Source organism: Pristiophorus japonicus, unplaced genomic scaffold, assembly GCF_044704955.1.
Source record: "Pristiophorus japonicus isolate sPriJap1 unplaced genomic scaffold, sPriJap1.hap1 HAP1_SCAFFOLD_138, whole genome shotgun sequence".
NCBI lineage: Eukaryota > Metazoa > Chordata > Chondrichthyes > Pristiophoridae > Pristiophorus > Pristiophorus japonicus.
In genome coordinates, this window is record NW_027251050.1 from 638,198 (window position 1) to 663,288 (window position 25,091).

A 25,091-nucleotide genomic window follows, 5' to 3' on the forward strand; every position below is an offset into this window, starting at 1 on the left:
CCCCTTCATAAATCCATGTTGACTCTACCTGAGCAAATTTTGCTTTTCCCAGTGTCCTGCTACTGCTTCTTTAATAATGTACTCAACATTTTCCCAACCCCAAATGTTAGGCTAACTGGTCTATAGTTTCCTGCTTTTTGTCTGTCTCCTTTTTTAAATAGGGGCGTTACATTTGCAGTTTTCCAATCTGCTGCGACCTCCCCAGAATCCAGGGAATTTTGGTAAATTACATCCACAATCCCTGCCGCTACTTCTCTTAAGACCTTAGGATGCAAGCCATCAGGTCCAGGGGATTGATCTGCCTTTAGTCCCATTCTCTTACTGTGTACCACCTCCTTAGTAATTGTGATTGTGTTAAGTTCTCTTGTACATGAGCAGGTACATTCTATACAGACCCAGAAACTCTTGTACGTGAACAGGTACATTCGAGACAGACCCAGAAACTCTTGTACATGAGCAGGTACATTCTACACAGACCCAGAAACTCTTCTACTTGAGCAGGTACATTCTGCACAGACCCAGAAACTCTTGTACATGAGCAGGTACATTCGACACAGACCCAGAAACTCCTGTACATGAGCAGGTACATTCTACACAGAACCAGAAAGTCCTGTACATGAGCAGGTATGTCCGACACAGACTCAGAAACTCCTGTACATGAGCAGGTACATTCTACACAGACCCAGAAACTCCTATACATGAGCAGGTACATTCGACACAGACTCAGAAACTCCTGTACATGAGCAGGTACATTCGACACAGACCCAGAAACTCCTATACATGAGCAGGTACATTCGACACAGACTCAGAAACTCCTATACATGAGCAGGTACATTCGACACAGACTCAGAAACTCCTGTACATGAGCAGGTACATTCTACACAGCCCTAGAAACTCCTGTACATGAGCAGGTACGTCCGACAAAGACCCAGTAACTCCTGTACATGAGCACGTACGTTCGACACAGACCCAGAAACTCCTGTACATGAGCAGGTACATTCGACACAGACCCAGAAACTCCCGTACATGAGCAGGTACATTCTACACAGACCCAGAAACTTCTATACATGAGCAGGTACATTCTACACAGACCCAGAAACTCCTGTACATGAGCAGGTACATTCGACACAGACCCAGAAACTCCTGTACATGAGCAGGTACATTCGACACAGACCCAGAAACTCCTATATATGAGCAGGTACATTCTACACAGACCCAGAAACTCCTGTACTTGAGCAGGTACATGCTACACAGACCCAGAAACTCCTGTACATGAGCAGGTACATGCTACACAGACCCAGAAACTCCTGTACAAGAGCAGGTACATTCTACACAGACCCAGAAACTCCTGTACTTGAGCAGGTACATTCTATACAGACCCAGAAACTCCTGTACTTGAGCAGGTACATTCTATACAGACCCAGAAACTCCTGTACATGAGCAGGTACATGCTACACAGACCCAGAAACTCCTGTACAAGAGCAGGTACATTCTACACAGACCCAGAAACTCCTGTACTTGAGCAGATACATTCTATACAGACCCAGAAACTCCTGTACTTGAGCAGGTACATTCTATACAGACCAAGAAAGTCTTGTACATGAGCAGGTACATTCTACACAGACCCAGAAACTCTTGTACATGAGCAGGTACATTCGACATAGACCCAGAAACTCTTGTACATGAGCAGGTACATTCTATACAGACCCAGAAACTCTTGTACATGAGCAGGTACATTCGACACAGACCCAGAAACTCTTGTACATGAGCAGGTACATTCAACACAGACCCAGAAACTCTTGTACATGAGCAGGTACATTCTACACAGAACCAGAAATTCCTGTACATGAGCAGGTATGTCCGACACAGACTCAGAAACTGCTGTAGATGAGCAGGTACATTCTACACAGAGCCAGAAACTCTTGTACATAAGCAGCTAAATTCTACACAGATCTAGATGGCTGCGACTCAATGCCGGACATCTCTTACCAAGGCAGCTCCTACACAAATACTGACAGCCTCTATTCAGACGCAGGCAGCATATGAGCAGAAACGACCATTTCCTACAAAGATGCAGACCGCTCTTGCAGAGAAGGCCATAGCTCTTAGGCAGTGTCAGACAACATCAACCCAGGCCCAGACAATTCTTGCACAGATCAGGACAGCTCCTATATAGACACATGCTGCTCCTGCATAGACTAAGATAGCTCCTTAAAATACTTAGAATGCTCGTTCACAGGCTCAGACAACTCCTACACAGACACAGTGAGATTTTACTCAGACAGAGACAGCTCCTCCACAGAACCTAACATCTCCAGCATAGATCCAAGCAGCCCCTACACAGACATCCACAGACAGATCATACACAGGCAAACTGAACACTTACACAGACCCAGACAGCTGCGACAGAATCCCAGAGAGCTCCTAGCCAGACAATTCCTAAACAGGACATTGCACCTCCTACACAGATTCAGAAACTGCTAACCAAATCCAGATCACTCCAAACCAAAACAGTCAGCTCCTGTGCAACAGAGTCAGCACTATGCAGACCCAGACAAAATCTAGACAGATATTGACAGCTCCAAATCATACTCAGCGATCACTAAGCTGCTGCTCAGTGTTACTGCCATCTCATTGTTAAATTTCATTCACATTGGACAAGTTAAAGGCACTGATCAGAAACAGGGCATTCTTGGGATATCTGGCCAGAAATATTCCATTGCGTGATCTCATTGACCAGAAACAGCCCAGTCCTGGAAACTGAGTGACCAGAATAAGAACATAACATAAGAAATAGGAGCAGGAGTAGGCCATGCGGCCACTCGATCCTGCTCCGCCATTTAATATGTTCATGGCTGATTCTGATCTTATCATGGACTCAGCTCCACTTCCCCGCCCGCTCTTCATAATCCCTTATTCCCTTATCGTTTAAGAAACTGTCTATTACTGCCTTAATTTTTTTCAATGTCCCAGCTTCCACAGCTCTCTGGGGCAGCGAATTCCACAGACCCACAACGCACTGAGTGAAGAAATTTCTCCTCATCCCAGTTTTAAATGGGCGGCCCCTTATTCTAAGACCATGCCCTCTAGTTCTAGTCTCCCCCATCAGTGGAAACATCCTCTCTGCATCCACCTTGTCAAGACCCCTCATAATCTTACACGTTTCAATAAGATCACCTCTCTGTCCTCTGAATAGAGGGCCAACCTACTCAACCTTTCCTCATAAGTCAAGCCCCTCATCTCTGGAATCAACCTTGTGAACCTTCTCTGAACTGCCTCCAAAGCAAGTATATCCTTTCGTAAATATGGAAACCAAAACTGCACGCAGTATTCCAGGTGCAGCCTCACCAATACCCTGTATAACTGTAGCAAGACTTCCCGGCTTTTATACTCCATCCCCTTTGCAATAAAAGCCAAGATTCCACTGGCCTTCCTGATCACTTGCTGTACCTGCATACTAACCTTTTGTGTTTCATGCACAAGTACCCCCAGGTCCCGCTGCACTGCGGCACTTTGCAATCTTTCTCCATTTAAATAATAACTTGCTCTTTGTTTTTTTTCTGCCAAAGTGCATGACCTCACACTTTCCAACATTATACTCCATCTACTAAACTTTTACCAACTCACTTAGCCTGTCTGTGTCCTTTTGCAGATTTTTTGTGTTCTCCTCACACATTGCTTTTCCTCCGATCTTTGTATCATCAGCAAACTTGGCTACGTTACACTCAGTCCCTTCATCCAAGTCGTTAATATAGATTGTAAATAGTTGGGGTCCCAGCACTGATCCCTGCGGCACCCCACGAGTTACTGATTGCCAACCAGAGAATGAACCATTTATCCCTACTCTCTATTTTCTGTTTGTTAGCCAATCCTCTATCCATGCTAATATATTACCCCAATCCTGTGAACTTTTATCTTGTGCAGTATCCTTTTATGTGGCACCTTGTCAAATGCCTTCTGGAAGTCCAAATTCACCACATTCTGTCCATCCATGTGATTACAGTGAGCAGAAAATATCAATTCCGGGGATTTGACTGAGCGGAAAGTGCCCTGTCTTGAGATGTCAGTGACCTGTCCCTGCAATTATAGCCCTGTGAATGGAAACTGACAACTGCTGATAGCTCAGTGATCTGTTGCTGCAACTGTGACAGCCAAGTCTTGCTTGCTGATGTGGCTTTCCTTAGATGGCTGACGTTACACAGAGCATCATGCCTACAGCAGAAATTTCTGCTCTTGAATGCGTGCGATGGAGTAGTTCAGCTTGTCAATGCAGCATTTGAGGCTGGTCAGTGTCATGGTGACCCGCTGGGGGCAGTCGGTGAACTGGATGAGCCGGCGAAGGGCAGCACTCGGATATACCTGAGGGAGTGGACCATTTGGAGGTCCAAGGGGACCAAGAAAGAAATACTTGAATCTGTATAGCGCCTTTCACAACCACCGGACATCTCTAAGTGCGATACAGCAAATTCAGTACTTTTTTTTGAAGTAGTCACTGTTATTATGTTAGAAACGCTACACCAATCTGCACACAAGCAAGCTCCCATTAACAGCAATGTGAATGACCAGATAATCTGTTTTTATTTTGATTGAGGGATAAATATTGGCCAGGACACTTGCTCTTCTTCGAAATAGTGCCATGAGAACTTTTACATCCACTTGAGAGCGCAGACATCTCATCCATCAGTTTAACATCTCAACAGAAAGATGGCGCCTCTGACAGTGCAGTGCTCCCTCAGTACTGCCTCTCCAACAGTGCAGTGCTCCCTCAGTACTGCCCCTCCAACAGTGCGGCGCTCCCTCAGTACTGTCCCTCCGACAGTGCAGTGCTCCCTCAGTACTGCCCCTCCGACAGTGCAGTGCTCCCTCAGTACTGCCCCTCCGACAGTGCAGTGCTCCCTCAGTACTGCCCCTCCAACAGTGCAGCACTCCCTCAGTACTGCCCCTCCGACAGTGCAGTGCTCCCTCAGTACTGTCCCTCCAACAGTGCAGTGCTCCCTCAGTACTGCCCCTCCAACAGTGCAGTGCTCCCTCAGTACTGCCCCTCCAACAGTGCAGCACTCCCCCAGTACTGCCCCTCTGACAGTGCAGTGCTCCCTCAGTACTGCCCCTCCAACAGTGCAGCACTCCCTCAGTACTGCCCCTCCAACAGTGCAGCACTCCCTCAGTACTGCCCCTCTGACAGTGCTGCGCTCCCTCAGTACTGCCCCTCTGACAGTGCAGTGCTCCCTCAGTACTGCAGCTCCGTCAGTGCAGCACTCCCTCAATACTGCCCCTCCAACAGTGCAGTGCTCCCTCAGTACTGCCCCTCCAACAGTGCAGTGCTCCCTTAGTACTGCCCCTCCGACAGTGCAGTGCTCCCTCAGTACTGCAGCTCCGTCAGTGCAGCACTCCCTCAATACTGCCCCTCCAACAGTGCAGTGCTCCCTCAGTACTGCCCCTCCAACAGTGCAGTGCTCCCTTAGTACTGCCCCTCCAACAGTGCAGTGCTCCCTCAGTACTGCCCATCTGACAGTGCAGCATTCCCTCAGTACTGCAGTTTCATCAGTGCAGCACTCCCTCAGTACTGCCCCTCCAACAGTGCAGCACTCCCTCAGTACTGCCCCTCCAACAGTGCAGTGCTCCCTCAGTACTGCAGCTCCGAAAATGCACTGTTCCCTCATTACCGCCCCTCCGACAGTGCGGCGCTCCCTCAGTACTGCCCCTCCGACACTGCAGCGCTCCCTCAGTAGTGCCCTTCCGAAAATGCACCGCTCCCTCAGTACCGCCCCTCTGACAGTGCGGCGCTCCCTCAGCACTGCACTGGAGTGTCAGCCTAGCTTTGTGTGCTCAAGTTCCTGGAGTGGGACTTGAACCCACAACCTTCTGACTCAGAGGCAAGAGTGCTGCCCACAGAGGCACAGCTGGCAGTGCGGTCTTTGGTGGGCAGAGGAGGGATGGGATCTGTGGGGGGTGTCGGGGGTGTGGTAGTTCAGGGACAAACACGACAGTTGCCTATTGATATTGTCACATGAAGTTTGAGTGAGGTACTGGATGGTGTCTGGAAACGTACCGCTTCATAATATACCATTGGTAAACGTCCTACTGAGCCACAGCTGAAGCAAAGGAGGAAGACCATCAGCACCAGGAGCACTGTGCGGAGGGCTTTCCTCTTCACCGTGTGCTCCGTGCATTTTCCAGCGGTGGGTTCCAGCAGCTTCCTGGCAATGAGCGGGTTGCAGACCACGAGGACTACTAATGGAATGAAGAACTCAGTGAGTGCGGATGCGAAGTTGATCCTGGAGTTGCAGCTGCTCCAGGAGTTGGAGGAGAAGATCTCCAGTTAGGCCGTCTTTCGATTGGGGAACTTGCTGGTCACAGGTCCTCTGAGAGACAAGTAGAGCAGGTTGGTGACCAGAACCAGCCGGACGAGGCAGTAAGCGACCACGCGGTGATGTGCTCTGTGGAGCTGCCATGATCTGATGGGATGCACCGTGGCGATGTCGTGATCCACACAAATATAGGTGAGCAACAAAATGCTGCCGTACGTGTTAGAACAAAATGGGGCCGGAGATTGCACACAGCAGCTCCCAAAAGCCCCAGTCATTCTGCAAGGCATGGTAGGCAACTTTAAACAGAAGGGCTGTGGCAAAAACGAGGTTTATCATGGCCAAGTTAACCATGAACACGTTAGAGGGCGAGAAAGCGTCCTTCTACCTGAAGAGGTACCACAGGATGGTATGTTGCCTCCCTGCTGCAAGGGTCAAGGATGTCTCAGAGCGGGTGCAGGACATTCTGTAAAGGGAGGGTGAACAGCCAGTTGTCGTGGTGCACGTTGGTACCAATAATACAGGTAAAAAAAGGGATGAGGTCCTACGAGACAAATTTAAGGAGCTAGGCGCTAAATTAAAACATAGGACCTCAAAAGTAGTAATCTCTGGATTGCTACCAGTGCCACGTGCTAGTCAGAATAGGAATCGCAGGATAGCTCAGATGAATACGTAGCTTGAGTAGTGGTGCAGCAGGGAGGGATTCAAATTCCTGGGGCATTGGAACTGGTTCTGGGGGAGATGGGACCAGTACAAACCGGACGGTCTGCACCTAGGCAGGACCAGAACCAATGTCCTCGGGGGAGTATTTGCTAGTGATGTTGGGGAGGAGTTAAACTAATATGGCAGGGGGATGGGAACCAATGCAGCGAGACAGAGAGAAACAAAAAGGAGACAAAAGCAAAAGACAGAAAGGAGATGAGTAAATGTGGAGGGCAGAGAAACCCAAGGCAAAAAACAAAATGGGCCACTGTACAGCAAAATTCTAAAGGGTCAAAGTGTAATAAAAAGGCAAGCATGAAAGCTTGGTGCCTCAATACAAGGAGTATTCAGAACCCAGGAGAGGGCTCTGAGCTAGTTAGAGTGGGTGAGAGCTCAGATGAACAGGATCCCAAGAAAGAATGCAAAAGGCAGGAGGCAACAGAGCAGAGTAGCACTGGGGTAAGTGTAAACCACAAAGTGATAGGAAGGGACAATATGTATGAATATAAAGGGGCTGCAGGAGGGGTCAAAACTAAAAATCATGGTTTAAAAACTAGTATTAAAACACTTTACCTAAACGCACGCAGCATTCGAAATAAAGTAAATGAGTTGACGGCACAAATCATTACAAATGTGTATGATTTGGTGGCCATTACAGAAACGTGGTTGCAGGGTGGCCAAGACTGGGAATTAAACATACAGGGGTTTCTGACAATTTGGAAAGATAGACAAGAAAGGAAAGGAGGTGGGGTAGCTCTGTTAATAAAGGATGATATCAGGGCAGTTGTGAGAGACAATATTGGCTCTAATGAACAAAATGTTGAATCATTGTGGGTGGAGATTAGAGATAGTAAGGGGAAAAAGTCACTGGTGGGCGTAGTTTATAGGCCCCCAAGTAATAACTTCACAGTGGGGCAGGCAATAATCAAGGGATTAATGGAGGCATGTGAAAAAGGAATGGCAGTAATCATGGGGTTTTTAACCTACATATCGATTGGTCAAATCAAATCGCACAGGGTAGCCTTGAGGAGGAATTCATAGAATGCATACGGGATTGTTTCTTAGAACAGTATGTTACAGAACCTACAAGGGAGCAAGTGATCTTAGATCTGGTCCTGTGTAATGGGACAGGAATAATAAACGATCTCCTGCTAAAAGATCCTCTCGGAATGAGTGATCAAGTATGGTTGAATTTGTAATACAGATGAGGGTGAGGAAGTAGTGTCTCAAATGAGCATACTATGCTTAAACAAAGGGGACTACAGTGGGATGAGGGCAGAGTTGGCTAAAGTAGACTGGAAACACAGACTAAACGGTGGCACAATTGAGGAACAGTGGAGGACTTTTAAGGAGCTCTTTCATAGTGCTCAACAAAAATATATTCCAGTGAAAAAGAAGGGCGGTAAGAGAATGGATAACCAGCCGTGGATAACCAAGGAAATAAAGGAGAGTATCAAATTAAAAACCAAAGCGTATAAGGTGGCCAAGGTTCGTGGGAAACTAGAAGATTGCGAAAATTTTAAACGACAGCAAAGAATGACTAAGAAAGCAATAAAGAAAGCAAAGAGAGATTACGAAAGTAAACTTGCGCAAAACATAAAAACAGATAGTAAAAGCTTTTACAGATATATAAAACGGAAAAGAGTGACTAAAGTAAATGTTGGTCCCTTAGAAGATGAGAAGGGGGATTTAATAATGGGAAATGTGGAAATGGCTGAGACCTTCAACAATTATTTTGCTTCGGTCTTCACAGTGGAAGACACAAAAACCATGCCAAAAATTGCTGGTCACAGGAATGTGGGAAGGGAAGACCTCGAGACAATCACTATCACTCGGGCGGTAGTGCTGGACAGGCTCATGGGACTCAAGGTAGACAAGTCCCCTGGTCCTGATGAAATGCATCCCAGGGTATTAAAAGAGATGGCAGAAGTTATAGCAGATGCATTCGTTATAATCTACCAAAATTCTCTGGACTCTGGGGAGGTACCAGCGGATTGGAAAACAGCTAATGTAACGCCTCTGTTTAAAAAAGGGGGCAGACAAAAGGCAGGTAATTATAGGCCCATCTGTAGTGGGGAAAATGCTTGAAGCTATCATTAAGGAAGAAATAGCGGGACATCTAGTTAGGAATAGTGCAATCAAGCAGACGCAACATCGATTCATGAAGGGGAAATCATGTTCAACTAATTTACTGGAATTCTTTGAGGATATAACGAGCATGGTGGATAGAGGTGTACCGATGGATGTGGTGTATTTAGGTTTCCAAAAGGCATTCGATAAGGTGCCACACAAAAGTTTACTGCAGAAGATAAAGGTAAGCGGAGTCAGATGAAATGTATTAGCATGGATAGAGAATTGGCTGGCAAACAGAAAGCAGAGAGTCGGGATAAATGGATCCTTTTCGGGTTGGAAATCGGTGGTTAGTGGTGTGCCACAGGGATCGGTGCTGGGATCACAACTGTTTACAATATACATAGATGACCTGGAAGAGGGGACAGAGTGTAGTGTAACAAAATTTGCAGATGACACAAAGATTAGTGGGAAAGCGGGTTGTGTAGAGGACACAGAGAGGCTGCAAAGAGATTTAGATAGGTTAAGCGAATGGGCTAAGGTATGGCAGATGAATACAATGTCGGAAAGTGTGAGGTCATCCACCTTGGAAATAAAAACAGTGAAAGGGAATATTATTTGAATGGGGAGAAATTATAACATGCTGCGGTGCAGAGGGACCTGGGGGTCCTTGGGCATGAATCCCAAAAAGTTAGTTTGCAGGTGCAGCAGGTAATCACGAAGGCGAATGCAATGTTGGCCTTCATTGCGAGAGGGATGGAGTACAAAAGCAGGGAGGTCCTGCTGCAACTGTATAGGGTATTGGTGAGGCCGCACCTGAAGTATTGCATGCAGTTTTGGTCACCTTACTTAAGGAAGGATATACTAGCTTTGGAGGGAGTACAGAGACGATTCACTGGGCTGATTCTGGAGATGAGGGAGTTACCTTATATGATAGATTGAGTAGACTGGGTCTTTACTCGTTGGAGTTCAGAAGGATGAGCGGTGATCTTATAGAAACATTTAAGATAATGAAAGGGATAGACAAGATAGAGGCAGAGAGGTTGTTTCCACTGGTCGGGGAGACTAGAACTAGGGGGCACAGCCTCAAAATACGGGGGAGCCAATTTAAAACCGAGTTGAGAAGGAATTTCTTCTCCCAGGGGGTTGTGAATCTGTTGAATTCTCTGCTCAAGGAAGCAGTTGAGGCTAGCTCATTGAATGTATTCAAATCACAGATAGATAGATTTTTAACCAATAAGGGAATTAAGGGTTATGGGGAGCGGGCGGGTAAGTGGAGCTGAGTCCATGGCCAGATCAGCCATGATCTTGTTGAATGGCGGAGCAGGCTCGAGGAGCTAGATGGCCTACTCCTGTTCCTAATTCTTATGTTCTTATGTTCTTACAGTGTACTGCAGTTGGATACCACACCAAAGACGAACAAAGCGAAGAAAACCAAGTACTGGAAGTTGCACCAACCTCGCACTCGCGGGTGTTGTTGGTGTCTGTGAGGTTTATGGAATCGATATTCACTTTAACCCAATGAGTGTGAAGTCACTTCCTCAGGAGCAAGACGTCTCTGTTAGGGTCAATTCAGCTTTGGTTTCAATAATGTCGGGCTGTTCATGTTTGATCGAATCTGTAATTGTAACAATACATGACACTGTTGCCGTGTTTTCTTTGCAATGTTTCCATTTCCACTTGAATGTTGGGTCTGTGGAGATTTATATTTCACGCTGCCTTTTAGGTTCTTTGTATTATGAGAACTGTTTCCCGTCTATAGTTCAAAACATTCCCCATTACACACTGCCAGAGTAACAAGAGTCCAAAGGATGTGAAATCAAAATCAAAACATATGGGAAGTGACCCGCAAATCTATAGAGAGAACGGACAATTTTGATGATTGGACCCTTTATCTTCTTACTTCTACAGACCATTTCACACAAAGTCAAGCATAAATCATGAATTCTCTCTCCCAAAAGGTTATTGGTGCTGGGCGTCAATTGGAATGTTGAAGACTGAAATTGGAAGATTGTGTTTGGATCAAGGTACAGAGGGATAGAAAGCAACGGAGAGTTAATGGTGTCAGGTTTGTCTTCAACATGTCAAAGATGAAGCGAGACACTCAAGTTATTTCACAATTTAAATAATTTAATTTTACATAGACACAACAGTTTTTATCTCTTGATTGAAAGTAAAAACTTCTCAGAGATTTCTATTGAGCAGAACGCAAGACAGAAAGTTTGATCCAGTATTTTCTTCTTGGGAGAATAAGGCATTTCCTCTGAAAACTCCGCTAAAATCACCAGCTTTATATGTTTCTCCCTCAAATCTATTCCTGCACATGATGCCATATTTGGGTCATTTACAATTGTAACACTAACGAATTTATAATCAGCTCCTCAGGCCCTTTTTCTTATTTCTGCAACTGTCAGCATTGTGTTTTAACAGTTCCTGAGGCCCAATGGTTTCCCAAGGTCAGTCTTCCACATCCTACTAACTGTCTCCTCCAAACTCCATTCTGTCCACAGGTCAACACCACACCCATCATCCTTTTCAGAATATATCAATGGCCTCATTTCTCACCAAGCTGATTTTGCTAAAGCTGAGAGGTTTCTATTCTTTTACAAAGTTTTCGATGGGTTCAAAACAATTCTTTTACTCCTCGTAAAAATCCATATAGAAAATTCCAAAATTCTTCATGACGTTTATGTACAGATCAGCCATGATCTACATGGAACGTGAAACAGGTTTGAGAGGCTGAATGACCTCCTCCTGTTCCTAATGTTGTTCAGCGTTTGAAGACCATCGGCTGATGAAACACTTTTGCTGCGTTTCGACTCGCTCATTCCAATGATTGCCTGGCCGGTCTCGCATCGTCAACCATCTATGAACTTGAGCTCATCCAAAACTCCAGTATGCATATCCTAATTCAGAAAGTATCCCATTCGCCCATCATCCCTGTGCTCGCTGACCTACATTGGCTCTCCGTCCGGCATCACCCCGAATTAAAAATTATCATCTTTGTGTTCACATCCCTCCATGGCCTCAACCCGCCCTATATTTGTAAGCTCCTCTAGCCTAATAACCTACAGTGATCTCTGCATTCCTGTGCATACCCAATGTTCCTCGGCCCTTGGCAGCCATGCCTTCAGCTGCCTAGGCCTTAGCTGTGGAATTCCCTTTCTAAACCTGTCCGCCACTCTATCTCTGTCTCTCTTTTAAGAAACTCCTTAAACATTACCACTTGAACCAAGATCTCGATACTCTCTCAAAATCTCCTTGTTTGGTTCCATGTCAATTTACGCTACTGTGATACGCCTTGGGATGAGTTACTACCTTAACGTTGCTATATAAATGCAAAATGTTGTTTTTTATTGTTGTTGATGGTCAGTGGCCTCTCCCCTCGATACATGCTGCTTGATCCGCTGTGCGGTCCCAATGTTTTTCTTGTTTTGGTCTAAGTTTTCCAGCATCTGCACGTTTATTTACGGATTGGGATTGGCCCCTGTCCCATTCACAACGTTCAAGCAGCACGAACACAGTGTTGTAACTGGCAGAAGGAATGGGAAGTGAATGTTTGGGCCGCCATTATACCAGAATGAATGCACGTATAAGATAGCCCACTATCTCCAAATATGGAGCAGATCAGAGCAGATTTTGTGGTGATTGGATAAAAGTGTTTAAAATTATGATGGATTGTGATAGAGAAGATAGAATTCGACTTTTCCAAGTGGTTGAGAAGTTTAAAAAGATGGGACATGGACAGAGGATTAAATGTATGAGATTTAGGACAGAGAGCAGGAGAAACGTCTTGATGCACAATGCTTGGGCGTGAAAAGAAAATGCAAACTTTCTCTAACTACCTGCTCTGTTCCTCTTAATATCTTGAAAACTTCGATCAGATCACCCCCTAACCTGCTAAATAATAGGGAATTCAACTCAACTTTACTGATCGCAGTAAATCTGATCAACCCAGGTATATAGCTGGTGATCCAAGTAAACACCGGTAAACTTGTTATATCGGGGTGTCTGAACCCAAGGAATGGACCTTTACAGGAATGGGCCTTTTGATGTACGTTAATAGTTATTTCAAATTAATGTTATATTAACTATCAGCCTTGTTATATGCCTTTACCTTTTGTAAGCCTACTTTTCAGCTCTTCAGTCCACTTTGTATTTTCATCACGATATTATTGGTAATGGTATCCAATATATCGTGTTAATTTTCAGTTTAGTTTTCGATTGCATACTTAATGAGAGAACACGTTCGGGGAAAATTGCCGTCAGAGGCATCCTTCGGATGAATGCCTCTAACCCTAAAACCTCCTACGAAAATACCTGGTGGTCAGGGAGGAACGTTCGATTCCGGTCGGCGGCCTTCATTCGATGCACAGCACATGGGGAGATGATGTCCCTGTCGGTACGGAAATCCTGGAGTCACATGGGCCTGGACCACCAATCATTAGGTACTATTCTCAATGATAATAATGGGATCTCCGTTTTTTCTAAGTTTTCTTTACAATCAATGAGAAAAAACCCTAAAACAAGAAACAAAGCATTATCAATAAAAAAAACACCTCACATATTTAAAATTAATTGAAATTAAATGTAATTAAATGCTTAAAACATTTTGGGGGGGGTAATTGTTTTTACGTCTTTTAATAGGGTTAAAAATAAACTCACCGAAATGGACTGGGTTTTTCACATATAAGTGAATGATTCAATTATATTTTAATATGTTTTAAAACTCTTATGCTGGTAAAAGTAAACTATGTGCCTGCTACTACCAGGTGCAAAGGTTTGAAAAGCATTCGCTGGGCATGAGTTGAGCAAACAGCCCAATCTCTTCTGCGTAAATGTTGTTCCTGCAGAGATGAGCAGGATGTGTCAAGAGAAATCTTGACAGATTGAAAAAGCCGATTTTCGGCGCATGCACATCTCGCCCCGAAAATCAGTTTGTGCAAGGCCTCGCCAGGTCGGTGCGCACTTAGAACATAAGAAATAGGAGCAGGAGTAGGACATACGACCCCTCGAGCCTGCTATGCCATTAAATACGATGATGGCAGATCTGATCATGGGCTCAGGTCCACTTCCCTGCCCGCTCCCTATAACCCCTTATTCCATTATCGGTTAAGGAACTGTCTATCTCTCTCTTAAAAGTCTTCAATGACCGAGCTTCCACAGCTCACTGAGGCAGCAAATTCCACAGATTTACAACGCTCTGCGAAGAAATTCCACCTCACCTCTTGTTTAAATGGATGCCCCCTTATCCTAAGATTATATCCCCCAGTTCTAGTCTCCCTTATCAGTGGAGACATCTTCTCTGCATCCACCTTGTCGAGCCCCCTCATAATCTTATACATGTTGATAAGATCACCTCTCATTCTTCTGAGTTCCAATGAGTAGAGGCCCAACCTTTCTTCATAAGTCAACCCCCTCATCTCTGGAATCTACCTTGTGAACCTTCCCTGAACTGCCTTCTTAAATGTGGAAACCAAAACTATACGCAGTATTCTGGGTGTGGCCCCACCAATACCCTGTATAATTGTAGCAAGACTTCCCTGCTTTTATACTCCATCCCCTTTGTAATAAAGGCCAAGATTCCATTGGCCTTCCTGATCACTTGCTATACTTGCATACTAACCTTTTGTGTTTCTTGCACCAGGAACCCCAGGTCCCGCTGTACTGCGGCACTTTGCAAATTTTCTCCATTTAAATAATAACTTGCTCTTTGATTTTTTCTGCCAAAGTGCATAACGTCACACTTTCCAACATTATACTCCATCTTCCAAATGTTTGCCCACTCACTTAGCCTGTTTATGTCCTTTTGCAGCTTTTTTGTGTCGTCCTCAAACATTGCTTTTCCTCCCATCTTTTCCTCTCGTGAGCAAGCTTGGCTACATTGCACTCGGCCCCTTCCTCCAATTTGTTAATATAGATTATAACTAGATGGTATCCCAGCATTGATCCCTGCGGCACCCCACTATGACTGATTGCCAACCCGATAATGAACCATTTATCCCGACTATCTGTTTTCTGTTTGTCAGCCAATCCTCTATCCATGCTAATATATTACCCCCAACCCTGTGAACATTTATCTTGTACAGTAACCTTTTATGTGGCACCTTGTCAAGTGCCTTCTGGAAGTCCAAATACACCACATCCACTGGTTCCCCTTTATCCACCCTGTTCGTTACATCCTCAAAAAGTTCTAGACAATTTGTCAAACATGACTTCCCCTTCATAAATCCATGCTGACTCTGCCTGATTGAATCATGCTTTGCCAAATGTCCTGCTACTGCTTCTTTAATAATGGACTCCAACATTTTCCCAACCACAGATGTTCGGCTAACTGGTCTATAGTTTCCTGTTTTTTGTCTGCCTCCTTTTTTAAATAGGGGCGTGCAGACACAGCGAGGCCAGAATTATTGGCACATTATTTTGATTTATCCTCTGTTCACCTGATTGAAATACGTTGATATTTTACTCTAACCATCTCATATCTGAAGGAATTGCATGGTTGGTCTTGTTGTAAATCCAACACTGACACCAATAACCCTGATATAATTTTGCAACACAGCAGGAGGCCATTTGGTTCATCGCGCATGTGGTAACTCTTTGAAAGTGCGATCGAATTCGTCTCTCTACCATGCTCTGTTGCCATAGCACTATAAATCTATTTTTTTCAAGTATTTGTATAATTCACTTTTTAGAAGTTAATATTCCATTTTCTGCCACCACCTCTCAGACAGTGCATTCCAGATCATAACTCAAGCATGAAAACAATTTCCCACATCTTCCTTTTTATCCTTCTAATAATTGTGTTAAATCGATGCCCTCTGGTACCGACCCTCATGCTAATGAAAACAATATTCTGCACTTCTTCTGTATATCAACATAGACCCTGCAACCAGCTGGGCAACCTCTGATTCCTTGGCGCCCTTTGCCCATTATTCACACCCTTCGTCTCCGCTGTTTCAAGCACGTTCTACAGGATGTCAGATCTCATGTTTATATTAATTGAATTTCCCAGTTGTTTGACCAATGTCACCAAGGACAAGACAGTAATAACATAACCACATCATCATCTCCTGGATCTCGGGATCATACTTCTTGTACTTTGAATGGCAACTATCATGATCAGTGCCGCAATTTATCAAAGGGGCCAACACTCATATCATCGTCATACTCTTCTAATTATCCCTGGGTCGACTGAACATTTTTTCTCTTCAGCGGCGGAGGTACAATCATCAGTAGCAACAGGGACACCACTGCCAGATGACTATTAATGTCAGTAGTTGTCATATGCCTTTGCCCTATCCCTTGGCCTTTATTTCAAGGTGGATGTAGTATAAAATGAGGGAAGTCTCGCTACAACTGTACAGGGCTTTGCTAAGACCACACTTAGAGTACTGCGTACATTTTTGGTCTCCGTATTTAAGGAGGGATATACAATTTATTTGGAGGTAATTCAGAGAATGTTCACTAGATTGATTCCTGCGATGAAGGGGTTGTCTTAAGAGGAAAGGTTGAGCAGGTTGGGCCTGTACTCATTTGAGTTTACAAGAAGCAGACGTGATTGTAATGAGACATATACGATTCTGAGGGGGCTTGAGATGTTGAAAGGATGTTTCCCGTCCTGGGAGAATATAGAACTAGGTGACATAGTTTCAGAATAAGGGGTAATCCATTTAAGACGGAGATGAGGAGGAATTTCTTCCCTCAGACGGTCGTGAATCTTTGGAATTCTCTACCGCAGAGAGCAGAGTCATTGAATATATTCAAGGCTGAGGGAGACAGATTCTTGAACAACAGGGAAGTCAAGGGTTATGGGGAACAGGCAGGAAAGTGGAGTTGAGGCCAAGATCAGATCAGCCATGAGCTGAATTAATGGCGGAGCAGGTTGGATGGGCCGTATGGCCTAATCCTGCATCTAATTCTTATCTTCTTATGGTTTATGTTATTATATTCTCAATAAATAGACTTGGCCAGAAAACCTCATGTAAGTAACGTTTCCTAACCGGAGAGTTCACCAGTAGTCACCTCATGTTCAGGCACACCTGGTTCTGCCCTTGACATGCTTTTACTCACTCCTCAGTGAAACAGATGGGTCATTGGAAGTGATGGCAATGAGAAGTGATGGATATGTCGGGCCATGAGGTGAAATTAATTTCTGCTGGTGAATGCCAGTGTTGTGCTTTTATTAATTTTCCAACTTAGCCCAATGCCACATGGCACGATGGGGGGTTACTCAGAGTAAAGTCTGGACTTACGCTCTGCAAGGGTTGTGCGATAGTCATTCCTATTAATACTACAATTGAGAGATGCATCTATATGTGAGTACTTGATCAAGTAGCTTAGTGCCCCATGTTGGATTTATCACTACCTGCAGCATCTATGTCCTTCAGCATTCGGCCAATTTAGATTCTAACGAAACACTCTGGGTGATGGATATTGAAGTCCAGTCTTCAGAGTGCACTTTGTGCCTTTCTATGCTGAGATCTTCCTCCAAGTTGTGTCCAACATCGATGATTGATCAACTGAGGGAGGACTATAGGTGATAATCAGTAGGATGTTTGCTTTCCCAGGTTTTCTTTCCCTGATGCCATGAGGCTTTATAGGGTCAAGAACCATAGAAGTCCACACACACTGACACAGACAGCACTGATTATTCAAAGGCTCCTGTCGATCGTATTAGAACAGTGAACCATACTCCGGCTGCACTCTACGAACAGCAAGCTCCCAGTAGGCCCTGAAAACAGTGACTCGCTCATATAGGCAGCCGCCCACTGCAGTCTGAAGACAATCTGATTGTATGAACTCCGGAGTATCCCGTGCAAATATTGCGCCACGATGAAAGACTCCATTGGACACTAACACGGTCAGGGCTCCCACTGGAATATAATCATAGAGAATGTTAGAATAATATAAAACAGAACGAGTTCGTTCGGCCCATCGTGCCTCTTTGAAAGGCGTATCCAATTAGCTTCTCTCTCTCTCTCTCTGCTCTTTCCCCATCAAGTATTTATCAAAGACCCTTTTGAAAATGATGACTGAATCTGATTTCACCATTCTACAATACATGCAACACATATTGCCCACAGGGTCCGTTAAACAAGGAGGTTCGAAAAGCTGTCGGAATGTGTAAACTCTGCACAATTCCTGAAAATATTGATGCGTTCTGGTCTAAGGTTTGATACAAGCTGGGACTGCCTCAATGTGGGCAGTCAGTTGCAGCCAACCATAAACTGACACCATGAGCCTTGCAAATACCGTCAGAGGAACAGAAGAACAGGCCAAGGCAATTCAGCCGCTCCAGCCTGTTCCGGTATTAAATCATAATTGTATATACCTCAAATTCCTTTCGTCCATATACATTGATAACATTATCAAACAAAAACCTATCGATTGCTTTCTTTAAAATTTCCATTGTCCCAGCATCCACAGCCAAAGTTGCAAAACCCAGCAACGTGTAGCATTGAAGTGTCGGCAATGTTGTAAATTTGGATTTCCAGCAGCCAGTTTTCACACCACAATATGTGTCCCTAAAATACTCTGGTCATGATGATCAGATAAGCTGTTTCTCAATTGGTTGATGAATATAGGGAGCTCTCACTTGCTGTAAAAGCAAATTTGTGCCATGTGATATTTACATTGGCTCGGTTTAATGTTCCATTGGAACTCCCACAGTACTGGAAGTGTCAGCCGAGATGTTGTACTCAAGGTTCTGCAGTCACAAAGCTTGCAAGCATGCTATCAGTAGAATGTTTTTTTTATCCGAACACGGGCTGTGGCCCTCGCTGCCAGTCTGTATTTCCTTTCACTATTTTCCCTTCAGGAGATGGCAGTGAGAATGTTTCTTGAACGGCGGCAGTCCGAGTGCTGAGAGTACTCCCACAGTACAGGGAGGGAGGGAGTTACAGCATGTTGACCCAGCGGCGATGAAGGAATGCCGATATATTTCCAAGTCCGGATGGGATGTGGCTTGGAGTGGAACTTGCAGGTGGTGGTGTTCCCCTGTGTTTCTATATCAAAGTCACACATAATCCTCACTTGGAAATATATCGTCATTACTTCACTGTTCCTGGGTCAAAACCCTGGAGTGCCCTCCCTAACATAGAGTGCAGCGATTCAAGAAGGCAGCTCACAACCATATCCGAAGGGCCAGTCGGGAAGGCATATAAATGCTGACCATGGCAGCGATGCCCACATCCCAGTTAATGAATAGAAAATTAGCCCAATCTTCACCCATGTTACAATAATACTCTCATGTTGGCTGAAACTGCGTTGAATTTTGGCTAGTATCTCGCTTATTTTGTTGCTCAACGCTAAGTAAATATATTAGGAACATAGTAACTGGAGTCGGCCATTCAGCCCCTCGAGCCTCTTTCACTTTTCGATTTGGTAATCGTTGATCTATATCCTAACTGCACCCATCCGCCTCAGCTCCACATCCCTTAATACCCTTGGCTAGCAAATTCAATCGACCTCAGATTTACAGCATATAAAAGTATTAGTAAACTCGAATCTACTGCTTTTTTCGTAGGATGGCATCCCACATGTCTACCCATGAAGAGCATAAGAACATACAAAATTGGAGAAGGATTAGGCCATACGGCCCCTCGAGCCTGCTCCGCCATTTAATACGATCATGGCTGATCCGATCCTGGACTCAGCTCCACTTCCCTGCACGCTCCCCTTATTCCCTTATCGGTTAAGAAACTGTCTATCTCTGTCTTAAATTTATTCGATGTCCCGGCTTCCACAGCTCTCTGATGCAGTGAATTCCACAGGTTTACAACCCTCTGAGAAAATACATTTCTCCTCATCTTAGTTTTAAATGGGCGGCCCCTTATTCTAAGATAATGCCCTCTAATGTTAGTCTCCCTCATCAGTAGAAACTTTCTCTCTGCAACCACCTTTTCAAGCCCCCTCATAATCTTATACATTTCGATAAGATCACCTCTCAATCTTCTGAATTCCAATGAGTAGAGGCCCAACCTACTCAACCTTTCCTCATAGGTCAACCCCCTCATCTCCGGAATCAACCGAGTGAACCTTCTCTGAACAGCATCCAAAGCAATTATATCCTTTAGTAAATATGGAAGCCAAAACTGCACACTGTATTCCAGGTGTGGCCTCACCAATACCCATATAACTGCAGCAAGACTTCCCTGCTTTTATTCTCCATCCCCTTTGCAATAAAGGCCAAGGTTCCATTGGCCTTCCTGATCACTTGCTGTAACTTACATGAAGAAGTCTTTCATAAATTCTCTCCAGAATAGCTTGGATCTTATCATAAGAATATGTCCTCTTATGCCAGATTCCTCCAACCAGCAGAAAATGTTACTCACCATCTATCCCATCAAGTTCTTTCAAAACGCTAATCGCATCAATTAAATCACACCTTAATCTTCTGTAATCCAGGGAACACATTCTTAGTTTATTTAATGTTTCCTCATATTTTAATCCTTGAAGCCATGGTAACATTCTTGTGTTTCTGCACTGTACTCATTCCAAGGCCAATATACCCTTTTTGAATTGGTGTTCTCAGAACTGTACACAGTACTCCTGACGTCTTCCAACACGGGCTGTGTATACCTGTAACACAACTCTCTGCCCCTTATATTTCAGCTTTCCATATATAAAGCCCAACATTACATTAACATTTGTAATTATTTTTGTACCTAGCCACTACATTATAGTGATCTATGTACATGGACACCATCATTTATTTTATTTTACCTCCACAGTTCCTATATTTTATCCATTGAAAAATACTTTAATCTAGCGTTTTCTGGTCCAACATTGATGACCTCACACTTAATTGCGTTGAAATTCATGTGCCACAGTTTTCTCCACTCAATCGATCAATGTCTCTGCATAATGTCAATCTCCCAGTTGCACTACTTACTATTACACCAATCCTTGTTTCATCGACAAACGTGGATGTATGGCTCTCTGTTGTGTTATCAAAATCATTAATAATCATCATGATTTGTTGCAGCCCCAGCACATATTCTTGTAAGACACCACTTCCTTCCAATTACAGCATATACCCATTATCCATACTTTCTCTCTTCTAATCAGTTCACAATCTCTTATTAGGGATCGTAGCAACTGCCTTCAGGAAATCTGGATCAACTGCATCCGCTGATGTTCTCTCTCAGCTACAAAAACAACAGCGAAAACGTTCATATATATATAGTTCATTTAACATAGTAAAACGTTCCAAGGCATTTCACAGAAGCAATAATCAGACCAAAATTGTTTTTTATTTAATTTATAATATTAATAGTACGTTTCTCACAACAAGCAATTAGATTCGATAGTTATGACCAATCATTTATGACCATGTTGGCTCAAATTTCTCTAAAACCTCAGTCACTCTGTCCTTATTATAGATTCCAATAATGTCCCCATAACAGATGTTAGACAAAGAGATCTATCAAGTTCTGCATTCGCTCTCACAACTTTCTTAAATAATTGGGTTAATTTGCAAATTAAAGAGACAATTTCTGAATCGGGAGAGCTTGGGAAGATTGTGGCTAAAGCATCTGCAATGACCTTATGAAGTACTTTTCAAATCCTGGGGTGGAAACCATTAGGTCCTGGGGATTTGTCCACCTTCAGTACCATTATATATTTACTCTTACTGTTTCCTTATTTATGTTAACTTTAGAGAGCTCCAGTCCTTGATTCATTATTAGTTTATTTTTAGTTTTAATTAACAAGATAGGCGAAAAGAGTTGGGACTCTATACCTTAGAGCAGCATAGACTTAGGGGGAGATAGAATTGAGGTATAAAAGATAATACAGGGAATAGATATGCAAGGGGGATAGAGTATTAAATCAAAGCAGTCCTGCTACAACTGTACAGGGTATTGGTGAGGCCACACCTAGTGTAGTGTGTACAGTTCTGGTCTCCGTATTTAAGGAAGGATATACTTGCATTGGAGGCTGTTCAGAGAAGGTTCACTAGGTTGATTCCGGAGATGAGGGGGTTGACTGATAGGGATAGGTTGAGTAGGTTGGGCCTATACACATTGGAGTTCAAAAGAATGAAAGGTGATCGTATTGAAACATAAGATAATGAGGGGGTTCTGCAAGGTGGATGCAGAGTAGATATTTCCGCTCATAGGGGAAACTAAAACTAGGGGACATAGTCTTAGAATAAGGGGCCATCCATTTAAAACTGAGATGAGGAGAAAGTTCTATTCTCAGAGGATTGCCAAATTTATGGAATTCTCTGCCCCAGAGAGCTGTGGAGACTGGGTCATTGAATATATTTAAGACGGAGATAGACAGATTTTTGAGCAATAAAGGAGTAAAGGGTTATGGGGAGCAGGCAGGGAAGTGGAGTTGAGTCTACAATCAGAGCAGCCATGATCTTATTGAATGGTGGAGCAGGCTCGAGAGGCCAAATGGTCTACTCCTGCTCCTATTTCTTATGTTCTTAGACGGTGTTCCAGCTGACAGTCTATTTCAATTAAATATGCTAGGCAGGACCAGAAGTTACAAATTTAAGTTGTATAAGGCTAGATCTAGGTTAAAAGTCAGGAAGTGGTTCTTTTCACAGAGAGTAGTAGACGTATCATGTGGTGGACTTGTTTCTGGCAGTGGCGGACATACCTCTTAGAGACCATAACTGTATGAAAGCAGTGCATAATTCTCCCGTGTCCAATCAATAATTATCCCTCGTCCAACACCACTGAAAGGCTAGATTTGTTCAAGCAATCTTGTCTTCTTATGTTTGAATGTTCTTAATCTTTAAAGTGATGCGACACAGACTGGTGACATCAAATTGTTAAATGTTCAATACTGTTAACGGGTAACGTGACAGATAAACAGTGAGAAATTTTCAAAAATGAATTTTGCTAAATAGAGGACCTATGTATACCCCTAATGGGCAAGAACTTTACTTACCAAATAAAGCAGCCATGGTCGACAAAAGAGATGAGAGATGACATCAAACTAAAGGAAAGAACATACAAAATTGCAAATAGCAGTGTCGATCCAGGAGATTGGGTGGGATACAAAGAACAACAATCGAAGACAAAAACGATAGCAAGAGCTGCAAAAAGTGAATACGGAAAGAAACTTGTGAAGCATATGAAGATTAACACTAACACTTGTTACAATTATATTACAAGAAAAATGATTGTCACAGTAACGTGAGCCTTCAGGTATTTAATGGCCAGAGTGATTGCCTGGACTACTTTCCATCACCTAGATGGGTTGCAGAGGAATTTCCCACATTTTTTTCCCCAAATTGGCCTGGGTTTTCTATCTGGTTGTTTGCCTCTCCCGGGAGATCACAGGGTTTTAGATGGGGTAGAGTGTATATGTTGTAATACACTAGGTATCCAATTGTGTGGGACAGGCTTAATGAAGCAGATCGGCTTTACCTAGTCAACATTGTTCATACGTTCATACATTCCCTGGAATGCAAGATAGATTATCCTGTTCCTCTAACTATGAAGACTGACACAAAGTCTGGGATTTTACTGATTTGCTTTTGTAATGTCACCCGCATCAGTTTTTGAAGGACTCACGTTACTGTGACAATCATTTTTCTTGTAATATAATTGTAACAAGTGTTAGTGTTAATCTTCATATGCTTCACAAGTTTCTTTCCGTATTCACTTTTTGCAGCTCTTGCTATCGTTTTTGTCTTCGATTGTTGTTCTTTGTATCCCACCCAATCTCCTGGATCGACACTGCTATTTGCAATTTTGTATGTTCTTTCCTTTAGTTTGATGTCATCTCTCATCTCTTTTGTCGACCATGGCTGCTTTATTTGGTAAGTAAAGTTCTTGCCCATTAGGGGTATACATAGGTCCTCTATTTAGCAAAATTCATTTTTGAAAATTTCTCACTGTTTATCTGTCACGTTACCCGTTAACAGTATTGAACATTTAACAATTTGATGTCACCAGTCTGTGTCGCATCACTTTAAAGATTAAGAACATTCAAACATAAGAAGACAAGATTGCTTGAACAAATCTAGCCTTTCAGTGGTGTTGGTCGAGGGATAATTATTGATTGGACACGGGAGAATTATGCACTGCTTTCATACAGTTATGCCGTGGGATTTCTTTCCTCCACCTGAGAGAGCAGACTCTTTAACCACCCGTTCGAATGATAGCACCTCTGACGGTGCATCATTCCCTAAATACTGTCCTGGAGATGGAAGGCGTGAACATCATGAATGATGTAAATATAGTGGATGAGAAATATAATCTATCTTGAGCTGCTGAGGATTCAGTGATGAGGGTTCTGTTGTGTGTAGAAATGGATGGATGTTGAAGGATAATAGGTTTAGCAGCTGCTGCCTCCAGAACTGGGACTGATTATCCAGGAATTCCATACAATCTCTTGTACACACCATAAAGAACCATGCAGGTTCAGGAAGAGGAGTGCGTAACTGATTGTCAGCACGGTATGTTGATCCGAGGGGAGGTGGATAAGGAAAACCGCAGACACGTGTCCTTTGCAACTAACATAATAAACTTGGTACGTGTGAGGCGCAGGATGAATGCTGCAGGTAGGATGGAACCATGGAGCAGTAGGGAGTCTGAAAGGGAAATGGGCAGAAAAGAATATTTGTAGTCAGAGGATTTGATAATTAGGTGGATAATTAGGTGCAGTTGAGACCGACAGCCAAGGGCGGTTGTTGCCTGCCTGGTACAAGGTTAAAATGTATCAGAGTATCTCGAAAGGAACTTGGTAAGGCAGGGGAAAGATTAATTTGTTTTGATCCACTCCAGAATCAATAAAATAGAGAAGAAAAGGGAGGAGGACCTGCTGATGGAATACCGGGAGCTCAGAACTAATGTAGAAAGTTGGATATCGAGCGAAATTGTTTCAGAATTATTACCCGAGCCAGGTGCAAATTGGCATACGGACAAACGGATCGGGAAAGTAAATATGTGGATGAAAAATTATTGTAAGAAAGAAAGCTTCCATTTCAGGGTAGACTAGCACCTGTGCTGAGACAGGAAGGAGCTATTCTACTGGAACGTGCTTCAT

At 43.7% G+C, this 25,091-nt stretch overlaps 1 pseudogene; it reads right to left on the reverse strand.

The window, feature by feature from the left end:
- Positions 1 to 4,212: 4,212 nt before the first annotated feature.
- Positions 4,213 to 23,001, reverse strand: LOC139242582 (lysophosphatidic acid receptor 4-like; annotated as a pseudogene).
- Positions 23,002 to 25,091: the final 2,090 nt, after the last annotated feature.